Source organism: Marmota monax, unplaced genomic scaffold (genome assembly GCF_021218885.2).
Source record: "Marmota monax isolate L192 unplaced genomic scaffold, Marmota_monax_Labrador192_F-V1.1 WCK01_AAM20220418_F8-fsc00062, whole genome shotgun sequence".
Classification (NCBI taxonomy): domain Eukaryota; kingdom Metazoa; phylum Chordata; class Mammalia; order Rodentia; family Sciuridae; genus Marmota; species Marmota monax.
In genome coordinates, this window is record NW_026695221.1 from 6,489,132 (window position 1) to 6,508,141 (window position 19,010).

General features: G+C 34.6%; 1 protein-coding gene across 7 annotated transcripts in view; it reads left to right on the forward strand.

The window, feature by feature from the left end:
• The window catches only part of Arhgap32 (Rho GTPase activating protein 32), a 307,145-nt gene that overhangs the window by 91,803 nt on the left and 196,332 nt on the right, over positions 1 to 19,010 (forward strand). For 4 of the 7 annotated variants that reach the window (XM_058575246.1, XM_046432647.2, XM_058575243.1 and 1 more), the window contains exon 1: positions 9,232 to 10,988. The exons of the other annotated variants lie outside the window; for them this stretch is intronic. The gene's annotated coding sequence lies outside the window, so the exon portion shown is untranslated. Of the gene's footprint in view, positions 1 to 9,231; positions 10,989 to 19,010 lie in introns of those variants that run through there. 7 annotated transcript variants of the gene reach the window in all.

A 19,010-nucleotide genomic window follows, 5' to 3' on the forward strand; every position in this document is an offset into this window, starting at 1 on the left:
TTGCATTGTATGTTTTTGCTTGTGTTCTCATTGTAAACTCAAAAGAAAGCTTTTTGGGGGAGAGAAGGTGAAATCTTCCTTTTATCCAGGTTCAGTAGCATCTGGTACATTTCCTCAAAGATATGTATTATGGATTTGGAAAAATTTAGTAATTTATTTTAAAGAACATTTTCTAAGATAATCTGGATTGGTCAAGCAGTATAATGTTAAACTTTAGGCTTATTTCCTAGCTTTGTGTTATAGTAGTTATTTCCTTTAGCAGAATGCCACCTTATGTTCCAGTTCTTTAGTAGCAGTGAGCTGCATATTATTTCATTTAGCAGCTTAAAAATATTTTGTTGCTTGGTATCTGGCCACATTAATGTTACACCTGTGTATCTCATAATATTCAGATGGCCTGTTCTAGCAAAGTTGATAAAAATTAAAATCTGGTAAGGTAATTTTATTCTTACCCTGAAATTTCTGCTACTGTTTCTCGTATCTTTGGAGAGTTGAATTAACATTTTGTTTTGTTGTAAATCAGCTTTTACTTCTTTAGCTCGCTTTTTTTAAATGAATGTTTGATTATTAACCAAGTTTTTATGTTAGATTTTTTAAAGGCCAATAAGGAAGTCTATATTCATAAAACTAAGAAGATATCTTCTCCCCGCTAAATTATGCGTGGATCATATCTTTTTTAAAGATGTCACGTTCCTTTTCCCACTATTATTCATGTCTTTACCCAGCTTTCAACCTCTTCCTGTCATATATTCTGAAGATTTGACTGCTTTTATTATGTTTTTCCTGGGCTTCAATGCTCAGTCATGGATTGTTTGGGATAAAAGGAAAATGTAAGCAATAAAAAACAAGCACTCTTCTATTCCACTGATACCACAGATTAATGACTAAGCTTTTATGAAGTTGGCTAATGGTAAATTTTTAGCATTTAAATATTCTAAGTAAGCTAGAGATGTAGAATAATTGAAATTGAATATACTAAAGCTATTCTGTTCAGTAAGGTCTCCATGAGCCATATAGTGACCTTATGAGCCCTGGAGTTGTGGCTGCTCAAAATTAGGATGTGTACTGTGAGAGGAAAATTCTTGCTGGATTTAAAGACTTAGTATGGCAAAAGAATGTAAAATACTGATAATTTTAAAATACTGATTTCATGTAAAATATTGTTAATTTAAAAATACTGATTTCATGTTGAATTTGTAATGGCTTGAAATTTTTTATTTATTATTTTGGGTTATGTCATGAAAATTAATTTTACTTGCTTTAAGAAGTTTTATTAATGTGGCTACTAGAACATTAAAAATAATGTTACATGCACTGTTTCTGTAGGACAACATAGTGTTGTGCTAGACTCTTGATAATTAAGAAGATACTGCAGTTTCCTCCAGGTTTTTGTTAGAAATGCAGAATCTTTTTCCTTTCCACCATAGTGAATCAGACTGCATTTTAACAGGATTCCCATATGATTTAGTTTGTACATTAAAGTTTGCAAAGAAGCATCACACTATTATATTTTTAAAGGGTAAGTAGATATCCTTGTGAAATAATGTTTTTTTTTTTTTTTGTAGAATTAGTTGCCAAAGATATTGCATTCAAAGAATGTTAAAAAAGCAGCTTGTGAATGATAACATTGACAACATATTTTCCCATGTACATTTTTATTTAAATGTATGGCATTAGAAATGAGGCTAGGCAGTCCCTCATTCCCCCTACCCGCCTGCCCCTTTTTGTGGGACTGGGGATGAAACCCAGGGATGCTTTACAATTCAGCTACATCCTCAATCTTTCTTTGTTGTTTGTTTTGAGATAGGTCTTGTTAAGCTGCTGAGGTTCTCACTAATTTGTTGAGGCTGGCCTTGAATTTATGACTGTCCTATCTCAGTCTCCCTAGTCACTGGGATTTCAGGTATGTGCTGTTGTTACCAGCTCCTCTTCCCCCTTTTGTTATAACTTTATTCCCTGGGTATAGCTGTTCTGGAGCATACAGAAATCTCTTTTCTTTGAGATATATTTATACTTTACATGTCATAGAACTTGGTGTATTTCAGTTTCCCATGTCTTTTTGGTGTAGGAGGGAATAGCATTTGGAATTAAAAGATCAAGATTTAAGTTCTCGATTTCTCACTTTGTAGCAATGTGTCCTTGGGAAAATTGTTTAATCTGTCTGAACCTGAATACTAAAGAAAAGATTAAGATGTCAGCTTTCATATACTTACTGGTAAAATTTGACCAACTAAATTACCACATTATATAAAGTCCCTTGTGATCCTTCTGTAACTCCTAGGTTCACTTGTCATATTTCTTGATAGTACCAGGGGGGAATATGCTGTTGAGTAGCAGAAAGCCATATAAAAGAGACCATGCCTGCTTAAAATATTTGATTAATGCTGACAAGTAAATATGTGTTTCACAGGGTGTCATTTTTTCCTCTTCTTGCTCTGTAAACTCTGGCAGTAGCTGTAGTTGTCAGTATTCCAGAAGTCATTGATACCACAATGGCCATCAATAGGATGCTTTGGGTTATGAACCTAGTGCAGAGAAGGCCAGTGACTTCGTGGGATCATGGAAGGAAAGAGGAGATATCAGGGCCTGCAATAAAACTGTGGGCACATCTGGAAGAAGCAGAAGGAATTAGTTTTGGAGCACAGGGTCCCTTGCACACTCCATTGTTGATGCCAGCTTTAGGCTGAAGCTCTCCTGCCTGCACTTCTTTTGTTTCCATTCTCCTAGAATTCATCCATGTAGGATGAATACAGAGAGCCCCAGAGCTGAAACACACACACACACACACACACAAATGCATACATGCATACACACACAGTAACAATTCAAAACCTAATTCTGGTTTTAGGAGGGAGAGAAATTGAAATGTATTTTCAACCCATCCTCTTCCATGTAGAAATCAAGTTCATTTTCTGATTACTTTAATTTTTTTTACTAAATGGAAATTTATGATGTATTATTAAAATTTTGACTCCTTAAATAAGACTTCATGGTTTTGCATTGACTTGTGTATATGAGTCTGTGTGTGTATGTGTGTGCATGTGCATGTGTGATAGCAATGTAATTTTATGATTTTCTTTATATTGTACTGGGAAAATTGTGTGTACATCACTGTCTTCAGTTTCTAGGCTTTTTTTTTTCTTTTTTATTCTGTGAACTTTCTCCTTAATAGAATGTATAACATCTTCTAAGTGACTGGTCTTAAGATATGGCCTCACCTTCAACCACTTGGGGAAGTTTTATTTTTTATTTTTTTTATTTTATTTTTTCAGGGGTAGCCACATATCTTATTTAATAAGAAAACAAACAAGTGTGATACATCAGCTAACACTAAACCCCAAAGTAATGATTTTTTTTTCTTTTTTTTAAAAATTTTTTAGTGTTGGTTGTTCAAAACATTACATAGTTCTTGATATATCATATTTCACACTTTGATTCAAGTGGGTTATGAACTCCCATTTTTACCCCGTATACAGATTGCAGAATCACATCAGTTACACGTCCATTGATTTACATATTGCCATACTAGTGTCTGTTGTATTCTGCTGCCTTTCCTATCCTCTACTATCCCCCCTCCCCTCCCCTCCCCTCCCCTCCCCTCTTCTCTCTCTACCCCCTCTACTGTCATTCATTTCTCCCCCTTGTATTATTTTCCCCTTTCCCCTCACTTCCTCTTGTATGTAATTTTGTATAACCCTGAGGGTCTCCTTCCATTTCCATGCAATTTCCCTTCTCTCTCCCTTTCCCTCCCACCTCTCATCCCAGTTTAATGTTAATCTTCTTCTCATGCTCTTCGTCCCTACTCTGTTCTTAGTTGCTCTCCTTATATCAAAGAAGACATTTGGCATTTGTTTTTTAGGGATTTGCTAGCTTCACTTAGCATAATCTGCTCTAATGCCATCCATTTCCCTGCAAATTCTATGATTTTGTCATTTTTTAATGCAGAGTAATACTCCATTGTGTATAAATGCCACATTTTTTTTATCCATTCGTCTATTGAAGGGCATCTAGGTTGGTTCCACAGTCCTGCTATTGTGAATTGTGCTGCTATGAACATCGATGTAGCAGTGTCCCTGTAGCATCCTCTTTTTAGGTCTTTAGGGAATAGACCAAGAAGGGGAATAGCTGGGTCAAATGGTGGTTCCATTCCCAGCTTTCCAAGAAATCTCCATACTGCTTTCCAAATTGGCTGCACCAATTTGCAGTCCCACCAGCAATGTACAAGTGTACCCTTTTCCCCACATCCTCTCCAGCACTTGTTGTTGTTTGACTTCCTAATGGCTGCCAATCTTACTGGAGTGAGATGGTATCTTAGGGTGGTTTTGATTTGCATTTCTCTGACTGCTAGAGATGGTGAGCATTTTTTCATGTACTTGTTGATTGATTGTATGTCCTCCTCTGAGAAGTGTCTGTTCAAGTCCTTGGCCCATTTGTTGATTGGGTTATTTGTTGTCTTATTGTCTAATTTTTTGAGTTCTTTGTATACTCTGGATATTAAGGCTCTATCTGAAGTGTGAGGAGTAAAGATTTGTTCCCAGGGTGTAGGCTCCCTATTTACCTCTCTTATTGTTTCTTTTGCTGAGAAAAAACTTTTTAGTTTGAGTAAGTCCCATTTGTTGATTCTAGTTATTAACTCTTGTGCTATGGGTGTCCTATTGAGGAATTTGGAGCCCGACCCCACAGTATGTAGATCGTAGCCAACTTTTTCTTTTATCAGACGGCGTGTCTCTGATTTGATATCAAGCTCCTTGATCCATTTTGAATTAACTTTTGTGCATGGCGAGAGAAAGGGATTCAGTTTCATTTTGTTGCATATGGATTTCCAGTTTTCCCAGCACCATTTGTTGAAGATGCTATCCTTCCTCCATTGCATGCTTTTAGTCCCTTTATCAAATATAAGATAGTTGTAGTTTTATGGATTGGTTTCTGTGTCCTCTATTCTGTACCATTGGTCCACCCGCCTGTTTTGGTACCAGTACCATGCTGTTTTTGTTACTATTGCTCTGTGGTATAGTTTGAAGTCTGGTATCGCTATACCGCCTGATTCACACTTCCTGCTTAGCATTGTTTTTGCTATTCTGGGTCTTTTGTTTTTCCATATGAATTTCATGATTGCTTTGTCTATTTCTACAAGAAATGCCGTTGGGATTTTGATTGGCATTGCATTAAACCTATAGAGAACTTTTGGTAATATCGCCATTTTGATGATGTTAGTTCTGCCTATCCATGAACAGGGTATATTTTTCCATCTTCTAAGATCTTCTTCTATTTCTCTCTTTAGGGTTCTGTAGTTTTCATTGGATAAGTCTTTCACCTCTTTTGTTAGGTTGATTCCCAAGTATTTTATTTTTTTTGAAGATATTGTGAATGGAGTGGTTGTCCTCATTTCCATTTCAGAGGATTTGTCGCTGATATACAGGAATGCCTTTGATTTATGCGTGTTGATTTTATATCCTGCCACTTTGCTGAATTCATTTATTAGCTCTAATAGTTTCTTTGTAGACCCTTTTGGGTCTGCCAGGTATAGAATCATGTCACTGCAAATAGTGATAATTTAAGTTCTTCTTTTTCTATTTTTATGCCTTTAATTTCTTTCATCTGTCTAATTGCTCTGGCCAGTGTTTTGAGAACTATGTGGAACAGAAGTGGTGATAGAGGGCATCCCTGTCTTGTTCCAGATTTTAGAGGGAATGCCTTCAGTTTTTGTCCATTCAGAATGATGCTAGCCTGAGGCTTAGCATAGATTGCTTTTACAACATTGAGGTATGTTCCTGTTATCCCTAGTTTTTCCAGAGTTTTGAACATAAAGGGATGCTGTACTTTGTCGAATGCTTTTTCCGCATCTATCGAGATGATCATATGGTTCTTATTTTTAAGTCTATTGATGTGGTGAATAACATTTATTGATTTCCGTATATTGAACCAGCCTTGCATCCCAGGGATGAATCCTACTTGATCATGGTGCACAGTTTTTTTGATATGTTTTTGTATCCGATTCGCCAGAATTTTATTGAGGATTTTTGCATCTAGGTTCATTAGAGATATTGGTCTGTAGTTTTCTTTTTTTGAAGTGTCTTTGTCTGGTTTAGGAATCAGGGTGATGTTGGCCTCGTAGAATGAATTTGGAAGTTCTCCCTCTTTTTCTATTTCCTGAAGTAGCTTGAAAAGTATTGGTATTATTTCCTCTTTAAAGGTTTTGTAAAACTCTGCTGTATACCCATCCGGTCCTGGGCTTTTCTTAGTTGGTAGTCTTTTGATGGTTTCTTCTATTTCCTCAATTGATATTGGTTTGTTTAGGTTGTCTATATCCTCTTGACTCAATCTGGGCAGATCATATGACTTAAGAAATTTATCGATGCCTTCACTATCTTCTAATTTATTGGAGTATAAGGATTCAAAATAATTTCTGATTATCTTCTGTATTTCTGAAGTGTCTGTTGTGATATTGCCTTTTTCATCTCACTTGGGGAACTTTTAATACATACTGATGCCATCTGCTTGCCCTGTAAAATCTTATTTAGTTCGTTAGTCTTAGGTTTTGGTCTGTTTTGAAAGCATGTCAGATAACTTTTAACTTGTGGTTAGTCTTCAGAACTGTTGTAACATTCAGTTCAGTTTTATGTGTTAAGTAGTTATTGTAGAAAATGAATATAACTTGGAGCAAATATGTTACCTTTACAAAATCTACACAGAAACGGTTGTTAGACTATAACCGGTGAAGGAATCATCTAGGAGTTATTCAACAATGCAGAATTCTGAGGCTTAATTAATTTTCTAGTTCTAGTGTTGATCTGAGAAAACTGAATTTTTAGTGGCTTTGAAAGTTATTGTGATGCAGATGGTCCATAAGCCGTTGCATGATATCATTTTGGATTCTCTTCAGAACAAATGTGTTTATTGCGGAGTCTGTATCTTCTCATGCTGAGGTAAAAATTTGGATATATATATTTTTTCTCACTTTGCTAATGTTTGTATTAGTTTTAAGTTTTCTGTAATGGTTTCTTTCTATACTAATTATTAAAAAGCTGGAGAGCTGGGACTGGGGTTGTGGCTCAGCGGTAGAGCACTAGCCTAGCGTGTGGGAGGCCCTGGGTTCGATCCTCAGTACCACATAAAAAATAAATAAATAAAGATATTAAAAATATTAAAAAAATAAATAAAAATCTGGAGAGGGCCGGAGTTGTGGCTCAGTGGTAGAGGGCTCGCTCTCCTAGCATGTGTGACATGCTGGGTTTGAGCCTCAGCATCACATAAAAATAAATAAATAAAAATAAAGGTATTTAAAAAAAACTTGAGAATTTGATAATGTTTTGCTATTTCTATTAAATACTAAGTGATGAGATATGAGTTGGGGTGTGATTGTAGTTCACAATTTCAATTCTATTTTAATTGAATATTCCTAGTAGTCTTATTTGGGGTCAGAGAGTAACTTTTACATCATCCTAAATGGAACACATAACCAAATAACATTTGGGCTTTCCTGTTAAGAATGCTATACACATTTTTAAGTTAATAAATCCCTTCTAGAAAGCATTTTAAAATTTTGACTGGAAGTGAGAAATGACCTTTTATTTTCTGTTGTACTTTACTAAGACCAAAATTATTTTTCTTCTCTTCCCTTTGTTCCCAAAGCTTATTAATGAATCTTCTTGTGAGTATTATAGATCTCAAAACTCCTGATCCCATGCTGTACAAGGACCCTTCCATTTGTCTTAAAATTCAACTCCATTGTTACCATTTTGTTTTGTTCATTTTATGTTCTCCTGGATAAGCCAAATGGCACGTAAACATTCTAGAGGGATTTAAACTATTATCTCAGTTAATGATACTCTGGTTTTAAATGTTAATCCATTTTAGACAATGTTCCAGATATAGGAAAAACATATTTATTGTTAAATGATCCTGTCTGTCTGGTCTAGTTTTAGTAAGCAATTCATGCAAGCGCTATAGCTATAAAGTCTTCATTTGTCCAGAATATAATTCCTTTTTACTGTTTGCTCAAGAGCTTTAAAAAAATGTGACTGAAAGCGGGCTTCTCAGCCTTCATTTTTTCATGGCAAAGTGTTACAGAGCCCTCTGTTTGAACCTTAAGTTTGAAGCCTAAATTATGTGAGATTTAGAATGAACATTGTATATGTGGGTAGTTAATATGAATATTAATAATATCTGGATTTTAGGATCTTTTTATTTATAAGTGGGAGCATGTCTCTTTTTTTCATTCTAGGAGACTGAATGTTAATTATTATATGGTAGAAAATAAAGCTATGGTTTGGCCTGTAAGAACTTGAGGTTAGGAGTCTTACTGCCTATCTTTACAAATAATATTCTAATGTTATTGAAGTTATCTATCAAAAATTATTAAAGTTTGAAAGCTTTTGGAGAAATGATATTTCCATGCCAGATTAATTAGAGAGTATAACCAGTCTTAGAGGTTGCCTGAGAAAGTGATTTCTGCTGCTGGGTGATTTGAACTCTCTTCTGTACTTTGTGTGAAACAGATTACATTACAGATTTCAGAAAAAGCCAAAACATAGGTTTAAATTTAAGCTTTCTTATTTATCATTTGTGAGAAAATTTGCAGAAAGGGTGTCACAGCCTAAATTCAGTAAAACAAGAACAGATGGAAAAGATATGCTTTATAAGCCCTTCACCATTTTTATAGTAGATAATTACAACTATCAAAACATTATGGATTAAGTATGAGAAAATAATGTTTGTATCTCTGTTTCCATTTATAGACACATGAAATTTCTATTTATTTCTGGTAGGAAAATACAGTTTCCAAAACATTTCTTTTGAAAATAATGCTTTAAATAGGAAAGGTAAAGAATCTTAAAAATTCAGCTAACACTTTTCAAGAGTGTGATCTGCATTTGAGATCTAGTTAGTGTGTTTGTGAATGCAGCCCAGTGTGGCCAACAATGAGTTGATATGAGATATAAAGGGCCTCTTCTTGCTTTGCTTGGTTCTGAGGGTCACACTAACTCCAGGGCTCCCTGAGACTTTATCTGTGTCTCTTATAGAGTCTATAATGAAGTCCAACTAATTTCTTTGATCAATTCTGATTTCTTCTCCTTCCTACCACAGAAGTTCTTCTCACTGGCACTCCCTAATAAACATTCCACATGCCTGTATGACAACTTCCAGGAGGCTCTAACCTGCTAACACCCACCTTGTGTTATCATCAGGTCTTAACATTTTGTTGCAAGGAACTATATTCCTGAAAAGTGTTTAAATATATATATTTTTAAATTTTGACATGAGATGAGGGTTCTTCCTGTACCTTACCAGCATACATTCAGAGAATATTTTCCTCGGTCCCCTTCATTCCCAATCTGCCTTCCTTTGGTAGTTTTCCCTTTCTTTTTCTGTCTCCTCTGTCTTGCCTCATTTTATAGTTCAGACATTGCCATTTATTATTTATATAAATTTATATCTGAGGGACATCTTCTCTGCGGTGATGACACTGAACTAATTTAGAAGGACAGATAGAATTTTGTATAGGTGTGTGTGTGTGTGTGTGTTGGGGGGAGAGGGCGAGAGCGAAGCAGTGAGATATTGTGATGGAGGATATCTCATGTGAAAGGTATAAGGAATTACCATTATAAGGAACATGAAATGGCATGGTAGGGGTGAAGAACTATAAGCAGTTGCTATGGCTGATTGATAGAAGGGACAAGCATGTAAGGACCAGGTCATGCATACCATATAAGGAAGTTTATATTTCTTTCTTTTGCACTGGGGTACCATCATTAAGTTTGTGTATGTTCCCGGTACTAGCTTTATAACAAGTAGATGTTACTTAATAGGCTAAATACTCCACATATTTAAATCCATGTAATAATAGCATTCAGAATTTGAGTTTAGTGTTGGCAGGTTTTAAAAGTAGATGTCAAAGTTGGTTTTGATATTTTTGTAACAGTCTGCACAGTAACAAGAAAATTTTATTTTAGCATTGACTGTGTTGTAGGCACAATGCTAAGTCCATTGTACATATTGTCACATTTAATTCTTCCAGTGTCTTTTTCAGGTTTGTGATGTGTTTGTCCAGTTTTGCAGATAAAGAAATTGAGGCTTAGGTTAATAGTTTGCCCAATGCCCCACAGTAATCAGATTGGAATTTTACTCAGGTTTGACTCCCAAACTAATTATTTTAGCTACTTTGCAAAGCTGACTGTAATGATATGTGTTTATCTATATGTATATCGACATAGGCTTTTTTCTTTTGACTGGAGTAGTTATTTAAAAAGTGAGACTAGGGGCTGGATTTGTAGCCCAGAGGTAGAGCACTTGCTTCGTACTTGTGAGGCACTGGGTTTGATTCCCAGCACCACATATAAATAAGCAAATAAAATAAAGGTCCATCAACAACTTAAAAAAATATTTAAAAAAGTGAGACTAATCCTCCATGACTATTCAGTAATTATTTTACTAGTCATTTTTAAATTTAAAGTTTTCAGATATCAGAAATGAAGAATAGTATTGAATTTGTTCCTTTTTTTTTGGACTGTGTTTTTCTAGGGAAGGTGGAAAGATATCTTAGAAGCATGTATTATGTGATTGATGAAATATAAATTGTAGAGCATATATGTATGTAGTTATAAAGGAAGATAGCTCTAGAAAATACTGACAGCAGGGAAATACTTTTCATATTGAACTTAAAAAACAAAACAAAACAAATAAAAAAAAAAAAAACAGTAGTGCTTGGGATTTAACATTTTCCTATCCTGGATGCAGTGTTAATTTTTGGCAAGACATAGACCTTGGCTGACTCGGCCCCAAGAGTACCTATCTTTAGTTTCTTTACTGACTTTTTATATTCTTGCTTCTAGTTATTCATGACAGTTTTATTTTCAGAGCATAGAAGAAAGTTTTCTGGATTAATTGAAGCAATAGCTAAGAAGAAAGGAGGAGTATAGGTTTTGATATCAGACATGGTTGACAGTAGTGGACAAAATCATCAGAATTTAGAAGCTGGTTAATATAAGGTAAGTCTAATTAAAATACATAGCATTATACTTAATAATAGAACACACTTTCTTTTCAAATTCTTTTGGAATATTATGAAAACTGATTGTATGCTTTGCCGCAGCCTGGCTGGGCACAAAATCACAAGCCACTCAAACAGGAACAAACTTTATTTTTAAACTCCCGCCAATGCCCTGTATGCTCTAGGGAAAAATGCCCACCCACACACGGGGCGTGTCCCCCCCCCACACACACACACACTCCAACAGGAAGTCCCTCCTCCGGAATTCCCTCTTACCACACTTCCCCAACCAATGGGAACTCACAGGCTGAGGTGGACAGCAGGAGTCTAATATCCATATGAATGCAGATCTTAACATAATCATATCATCTCAATGGCTTGCTGGCATCACCTTTCAACCAAAAATGCCATGCATCATACTACTTGGCTATGGCTCTTAGCAATGCTTGGTCCACAAAAAAAAGATCTTCCAGTAAGTTCCCCCAAATAGAAATAGTTGAAGTAGTATTCTTGGTCATATTATAATGTAGAAATTAATAATTATGAAAAAAACTAACTGTAAAACCAAAAAAAAATCACTATCACCTGGAAATTTATCCTTCACTAGTCTTTGGACTAAAGAGGAAATAAAAAATAGGAAATTATAATAAAATAAAATGTATTAGAACCTGTGGGAACCTAGCTAAACCATATGTATAGAAATATTATTTGCATTAAATATGTACATTAATAAGCAAGAAATAACTGAAAAATAAATTACCCATCAAACTCAAGGGGAGAGAAAAAGAATACCAAAATATATCTAAAGAGATTAGGAGGAAATGAATAGCAATTGGTAGGCTGAATAACAGCTCCTCAATATATTCACCCTGATAGCTAGATCCTGTGATCCTTACTTTACATTGTGTATTAGTTTACTGCAACAATAACCACTAATATGGTGACTATTTACATTAACTAGTATGGTACAGTTGTCACATATCATGAACCAGTATTGATATACTGCTATTAACTAAAGCCTGCATTTGAAATTCTTTAGTTTATTCGTTTTCTGTTCTAAGATCTCATCCAGGTACCATTATTTTTAGCTATTCTGTTTCCACTTGCTTGGGGTGGTTTCTCAGGCTTTACTTAGTTTTGTTGACCTTGACAATTTTGATTAGTCAGAACAATTATTTTACAGAATGTTCCTTAGTTTGTTTTTGGCTGATTCTTTTTCCCCTCAGGGTTATGTAACCAAACTTGGTGAGTACAAAACCAAGAAGCACAACCACGAATAAAAGATTGAAATGAAGAGGTTTTTTTAGAGGTTTGGGGGTGCAGCTCAGTGGTAAAGCCTTTGGCTAGCTTTAGGATGCAGTGTGGGAGGCCCTGGATGCAATCCCCAGTACCACCAAAAACAGGAGAGGTTTATTGCTTGTATGAATATCAATAAGAAGTAAGAAGAGCAGTATTGGAGATCAGTTCCCAAATCCATATCTCCCTGAACAAAGAAAGCAAGAGAATTTTATTGGGGTAACTTATGCATATTCATACTGGGTAGGCTTATTATCACAAGTAGAGGTGGGTGCACATTCCTCAGCGTGTTCAAAAAATGGCAGGTGGGAATGCCTGCTGGGTAGAGAATTTTGCATTCTAATGAGATTCTATTGAGCAAAGTTCACTCTAGGTCACCTACAAGAGTGAGTAGAGTGACTCAGGGATTTGGCTGGTTTCTTGTGGGTTTCTCCAGAGGTCTTATCTGAAGCAGCAGAACAACTCAAAGGAGTGCTAGCAATCATTAAGTGGGCAGCAGTTTTTCCCCTGCCTCTTTTCCCCCTAGAAGTGCCTGCCTAGCAGCTAACATTTAGACTAAAGTTAGGGATTTTGGGAGAATAATGATTCTCTTTTAAAAATTGCTTCTTGAGGTACAAGTATGTAACAAGATAAATATTTTTACTTTTCATCATTTTATAATTTTTATTTGAAAACTCATTTAAAACATACTAACCCATTTTCCCTTCACAGAACTGTAGACTATTCTTTCCTCTCGTTTCCTGTTCTTATTTGATGCCTCAATTCATCAGCCTCATAATGTCAATTAAGATTTGTCATTTTGGCTCCCACAGTGCATTAATATCTTTCTGAAATAAATCTGTTTTTAAATAGCTTATGTAACATTATAAAAATGTTATACTGTTAAGAATGTTATCTACATCATGAAATTTAATTCAAGATAAGGGCAATATTTTTAGGAGTTTTAGTTCACTATTTCAGTAATGCAGAATTCATTTAATGCAGTTGAGAGGCCTGCAATATCTTCTAAGGGCCCTGTAAAGACAACTTGGATTTCGGTCGTAGTCACTTTTCTCCATTAACTAGTACTGCACCTGCTGCCAGATGCAGGGAATTTCATTACTATATGATGTCATTTGCCTTTGGCACATTGTTCTAACAAATTAAAGATTAAAATTTAGCTGCTATGCAAAACCACATCCTTTGTATCAGTTTAAATACCTATTGGACTTTTTTTTTTTCTGATTTAACTGAAGAAGCAGTGATTTTTGTCCATTTTTAGTGAAATGTGAATCTCATTAAGCACAACAGCATATAAGTGTCTTAGGGACATCTCTTGATTACTCTGTCTCAGTTGACATAATTTAAATTTCAAGCAGTAGAAAGACCAAGTGACTTTTCAGACACCAAAACATATAGATTTTTTAATTATACTATATTGTATTTTAAATGTAATGTCAAAAAATATATTTTTATATATAGTATATATTTTTTGTATGTTATATATATATATTGCTTGGGCAATAAAAATTAAGACATTATGTATATTTTTGTGAACAACTAGGTAAAGGTAAAATAAAACCGAGGTCCAAATTAATCATGTTTTATAGCTCAAATAAGGTTTGTTTCTTTATATATATAAATTGAACAATTATTTTGCCCCCCAAATTAAAACTTTGTTGTTGCCATCTAGGGATTTTGGATCACCATTACTTATGAACATGTGATACCAATGAAGTATCCTACAGCATTTTGTTTGAATAAGCTTATCATACTTTTATTGATATCTAGCATATTCCAATTGTACTATACCATTATGGACTGTAGTAGTGATAACATTTGGCAACTGTGGTAGATTTTTGTCATTTAAATAGCAAATGTTAATAAAAAAATAAGTGTAAATTATATTGAGTTAAATTAAGCAGTCTGGGGGCTAGGGATGTGGCTCAAGCGGTAGTGCTCTCGCCTGGCATGCGTGCGGCCTGGGTTCGATCCTCAGCACCACATACAAACAAAGATGTTGTGTCTGCCGAAAACTAAAAAATAAATATTAAAAAAAATTAAGCAGTCTGGTTAGTAATGGTGTAAATTATATTAATACAAATATAGTGAGAATAATTTGCCTCAAAAGTCTTGATTCCGAAGTAAAAAAGTCAAGAGAAAATAGTTGACTTCTTTCAGATTGCTAGAGCTTTGTGCCAAGAAAATAGAATTTGTTGTATGTGTACTATATTACAAACATCAAGAAATTTGCTCTCATTTCCCATAGTGAGAGTTTTATTTACATATTAGGCAACTAGTTGGAGGGGATAGCTGATAGTCATGTTACTATTTCCACTCATTGAAGTCTCTTAATAATCATATGTGGCTAATGAATAGTCCTTCCATATTTGAGTTGATCATTTCTGAGATACATGATTTTAAAATGGCCATTTATATAATTTTAATACTCATTATTTAGGAATAATATTTTATTCACTGTGTAGTTATCATTGCAGAGAGTAAAAGCAAGTTTAGGAATCAGTCTTAGTATGATTGTGCACTTCTCTTATATATATTCTGAACTTTTGACTTTTGATGTATGTAGACATCATTGAGATGAAAAGGGAATGTGTAACTTTTGATGGTAGCCATTTTATTTGGTAGAAAGATTTGACTGGCCATAGGAATATAAAGCAAATATTGATGAGTGTTTTTTAAAATTAAGAGTTTGGGGTGATGTGAGGAAGGGACCATGAGGCAAGGAATGAAAATGGCCTGTAGAAACTGAAAAAGGCAAGGAAACAGATGGATTCTCCACTCCATAAAAGCAGCCAGCCATATTCACACCTTAGCTCTAGCCCAGTGAGGTTGATTTCTTTTTCTGACCTCCAGGACTGTGAGATAAGTTTGTGTTGTATTTTTTTTTTTTTTAATATTTTTCTTTAGTTGTAGGTGGACACAATAACTATTTTATTTATTTATTTTTATGTGGTGCTGAGAATCAAACCCAGTGCTTCACATGTGCTAGGGGAGCACTTTACCACTGAGCTACAACCCCAAACAGAGCGATAACTGCAACCCTTGTGTTGTGTCAAGCCACTAAGTTTTCAATGATTTGTTAAAACAGCAACTGAAAACTTAATACAACAATCAAAGCAGAAATTAATACACATAGAAAGAACTGAGTATTAGGATATGTTCCAAGTGTTTTTGTATATATGAATTCATCAAAGTTTTCACAATAATCTTATAAGGTAGGAACTCTGACACCTAAACTGAGGCACTGAAACCCTGACTCTAACCAGATCCCAAGGAAATCCTAATCCTTGGGTCAGGAAAGAGAAAAATCAGAATGGAGGGCTTGGGGTTATTGCCACCTTTGGGTTGGAAGGACAGCAGCTTGTGTATTGGGATTTTTAAAACTGAGGTTTTTAAAAAAAACTTTTTCCAAAAAATTCACTTGGTATAATGTGATAATTTGATACACATCTGAATAATCTTGTGTCTTTATAAATTATTCACTAAAAATAAAAGGTCTGAGAAAATATAGTTGTACTAATCACTTAAAATCTATGTAGCTTTGCATATAGAGTATTAATAAGGGTGTAGTTAAAAAAAACATGTCAACATTACCATTACTAATAAGCAGAGAAACATTACACTTGATGTAGAATTTTATCTTTAAAGGTGAAGGTTGCTCGATGGAAAGGGTTGTAATGAAGGATTGAGGCTGTGATAACAGACAAGGAAAAAAGATGTAGTAACAAGGAAGTACCATTCAAAAGCAGCAAAGCAGCATGAATGTGCATTGTACAGTATTTGGTTTATGTTAGTGAACTTTGTTAAAGTGTAAACAAACACACTTTGTAAAGCACATTAACGTGTAGGAAGGATTGTGGTGTGCAATTTTAGTTTCGTAGACATCATTCCCCTATTTATCAGCCTTGTATGAATTCATTCACATTACAGAAGAGATCATACTTCAGGGATAAATTTGGGAAATATTTTAGTGGGTTAACGCATAATCCCTGGAGTCAGATCTCTAGCCCCACCTGTATCCTTGGGGGAAATCAAATTTTATACGCGCTTCTTTTGTATTTTTGAAAATATTTGAAAACAGTATTTTTGAAAGTATGTAGGAAAGTAGAAAGAAGAATGCTTTGGATTGGCAAATAATTTGAAAATTTCTCAGTGAAGGAGATAGGTTAGGTGTTTCTTCACAAGTAACCTGAGAGGTAAATATCAGTTGTTAATTGTGTAACCATGATCAAGCATCAGTTTCCTCTTATGTAATACAGGAACAGTGTTGTTCCCTTATCACATCCTGGGTTCTTGTGGATTCCATAATCAAAATGAATTTTGATTGAAAATTTACTGTAGAATGTTAAGATAGAAAGAAGAATATATGAATTTGTAGGATTTAGTTTTCTTGTTGACTTCAGAATAGATGATTTCCAAAGTTTCTTCCAACTGAAAATATGCGAATCTATGAAATCACCGTGTTAACTGTGTTTAGTTCCATTGTTTAAAGTTCTTGAGTTCTCTGACACAAATGTTTCTTTGGTCCTTCATTGTTTTCAGTGGTAAGTGGTCACTGTCTGTCATATGCATCAGATAATCAGTTAGGGAAATATTCCATTTAAATTTTTTTTAATTTGAGATGGAGTCCCACTGTGATGTCCAGACTGACCTTCAACACTTGGACTCAAGAGATTCCCCTACCTAAGTTGCCTGCATAGCCGGGACTAAAGGCATATGCTATTAAACCTGACTGCAGTGATCTAATTTCGGAAATGATAGTCTAGCAAAAATTTCAATAATAGCATAAGAAATACCTCCATATTGACTCACAAATGGGGTCTGAGCAGTTGAGCTTCCAGTCACCTTGGTGTTATTTCCAGAATGTTTGGGGAAGAATATTGGTTTCCTTATTTATATTCTAGACATTCTGGTTAATGATTTATGTTTGTTTCATCTGTGAATTTTCAAAGAATTATATAAAAAAACTTTTCATATTATAGGTGGTGTGTCATTTTCTAAAAAGTACATTTTGATTAAATTTAATTGTCTTCATTTAATAAATTGATTTGTAGTCTTCAGTTTTATGCTTTTAGAAGTTGCTATTGGAGAAGAAAAATTATTCTTATTTTTCTTTGCCATTTCTTCTGTTGCTTTTTTTTTCCCCCAGGACTTTTTATAGCTTTATTTTTTCTTTCATGAGATTTGTAAACCACAAATAGAATCAGCGTTTCAGTTTTGAAAACCTGTAGTTTTGACCTTTGTATATTTTTTGTTTACAGCTTTCTAACCCATTTCTGACCTAAGAATTCAGGCCCTGTCCAGGCCTCTACAACAAAGAATGTCTGGGTATATTTAGTGTCTTACTTCCTTTTCTTCTCAATTCTACTTCCTTTTTTATGCATTCATATTGCCCTTAGCTGACCAAAGACTCCAAGTCATCCTGTCCCATCTTCTCTAGTCTTTACCTTCTTTCGTGCTGCTGAGTTGAACTGACTTAAGTTCTAATTAATTTTCATCTTGAGGTTTGAATATTCAGCAAGCTTGATACTCTCAAAGATAATTTGCTTTATAAAAATTGTTAGTCAAAATAAATCTCTAAGTAGGTTTTGAGTTATTGTTACTAATAAGAGTGTTCATATCCTTAAACTCTTTTGGGGCAGGAAGATAAAAAGACTGAGAGTCTCTGTTCTAAAGCCATTTTTTTGAGGAAATTGTCTTAGTTTCTTCCTTTGACAACATACAACACAGTATGTATGGCAACACACTTTTATTGTAGCATTCTTATTTCTTGGAATGGTTTGTACCTGTTTTATTATTAAGCTCTTTACTGTTAGACTGTAGTTATTGAAGGATTATAGGAAATTCAATTCTGAATGCTTCTTGTTTTCTTAAAAATTTAGTTCCCTGAAATCTGTTTTAGATGCAAAATTCCCACCCTTCCCTTGGTTTTGTTTCTTTTTTGTCACTTGTCATTTGTTTTCAAATGGGAGAGTACTTTAAAAATAATAGGCTGCTGTACTAGTTTAAGGTGATATTTTTATTATTCTGTTGTATAGTTTGTATTTTATAGTTCATATTTGATTTTTTGGTGGTGGGGGTACCCAGGATTAAACCCAGGCACTTAACCACTGAACCACATCCCCAGTCCTTTTTAAAAAATATTTTGAGACGGGGTCTCACTAAGTTGCTGAATCTGGCTTTGCACTTGTGATCTTCCTGCTTCAGACTCCTAAGCCACCAAGATTACAGGCATGCACCATCGTACCTGCCTATATTTAATATTCAAAAACAACATAATGTTTGGTGGTGATCATTGCCTGGTGTTTAGAAGGCAGTCAGACTAGTCCATGAATTGTCTTTCTCTTTGCTCACTGAAGAACTGATTGTTAGTTTGTGAATACTAACAACATTCACATATTTCATAATAAATAGAATTTTGCATCTAATATTCTGATACTTCCAGAATCTATTGCCATTGTAACTTTCTGGTACTTTCTAAAGCATGGATCAAATAATAACAATTTTCTTGGAGTGGGGAACAAGAAAACGACTAGTTCTCCTTGGCAAAACTATGTTACTTGGGTCCCGTATGTCGAACTTCTAGGCTCATGAAAGTTTTTAATTTTTATTCCTCTACTTTATATCACAAATCCATGTATTCTTAGATATGTAACCTGTTATGTTAAATCTTTCTCTGGCCTCTTAATTCCTACTAGTCATTTAATCTCTAGCATTTAAGAGT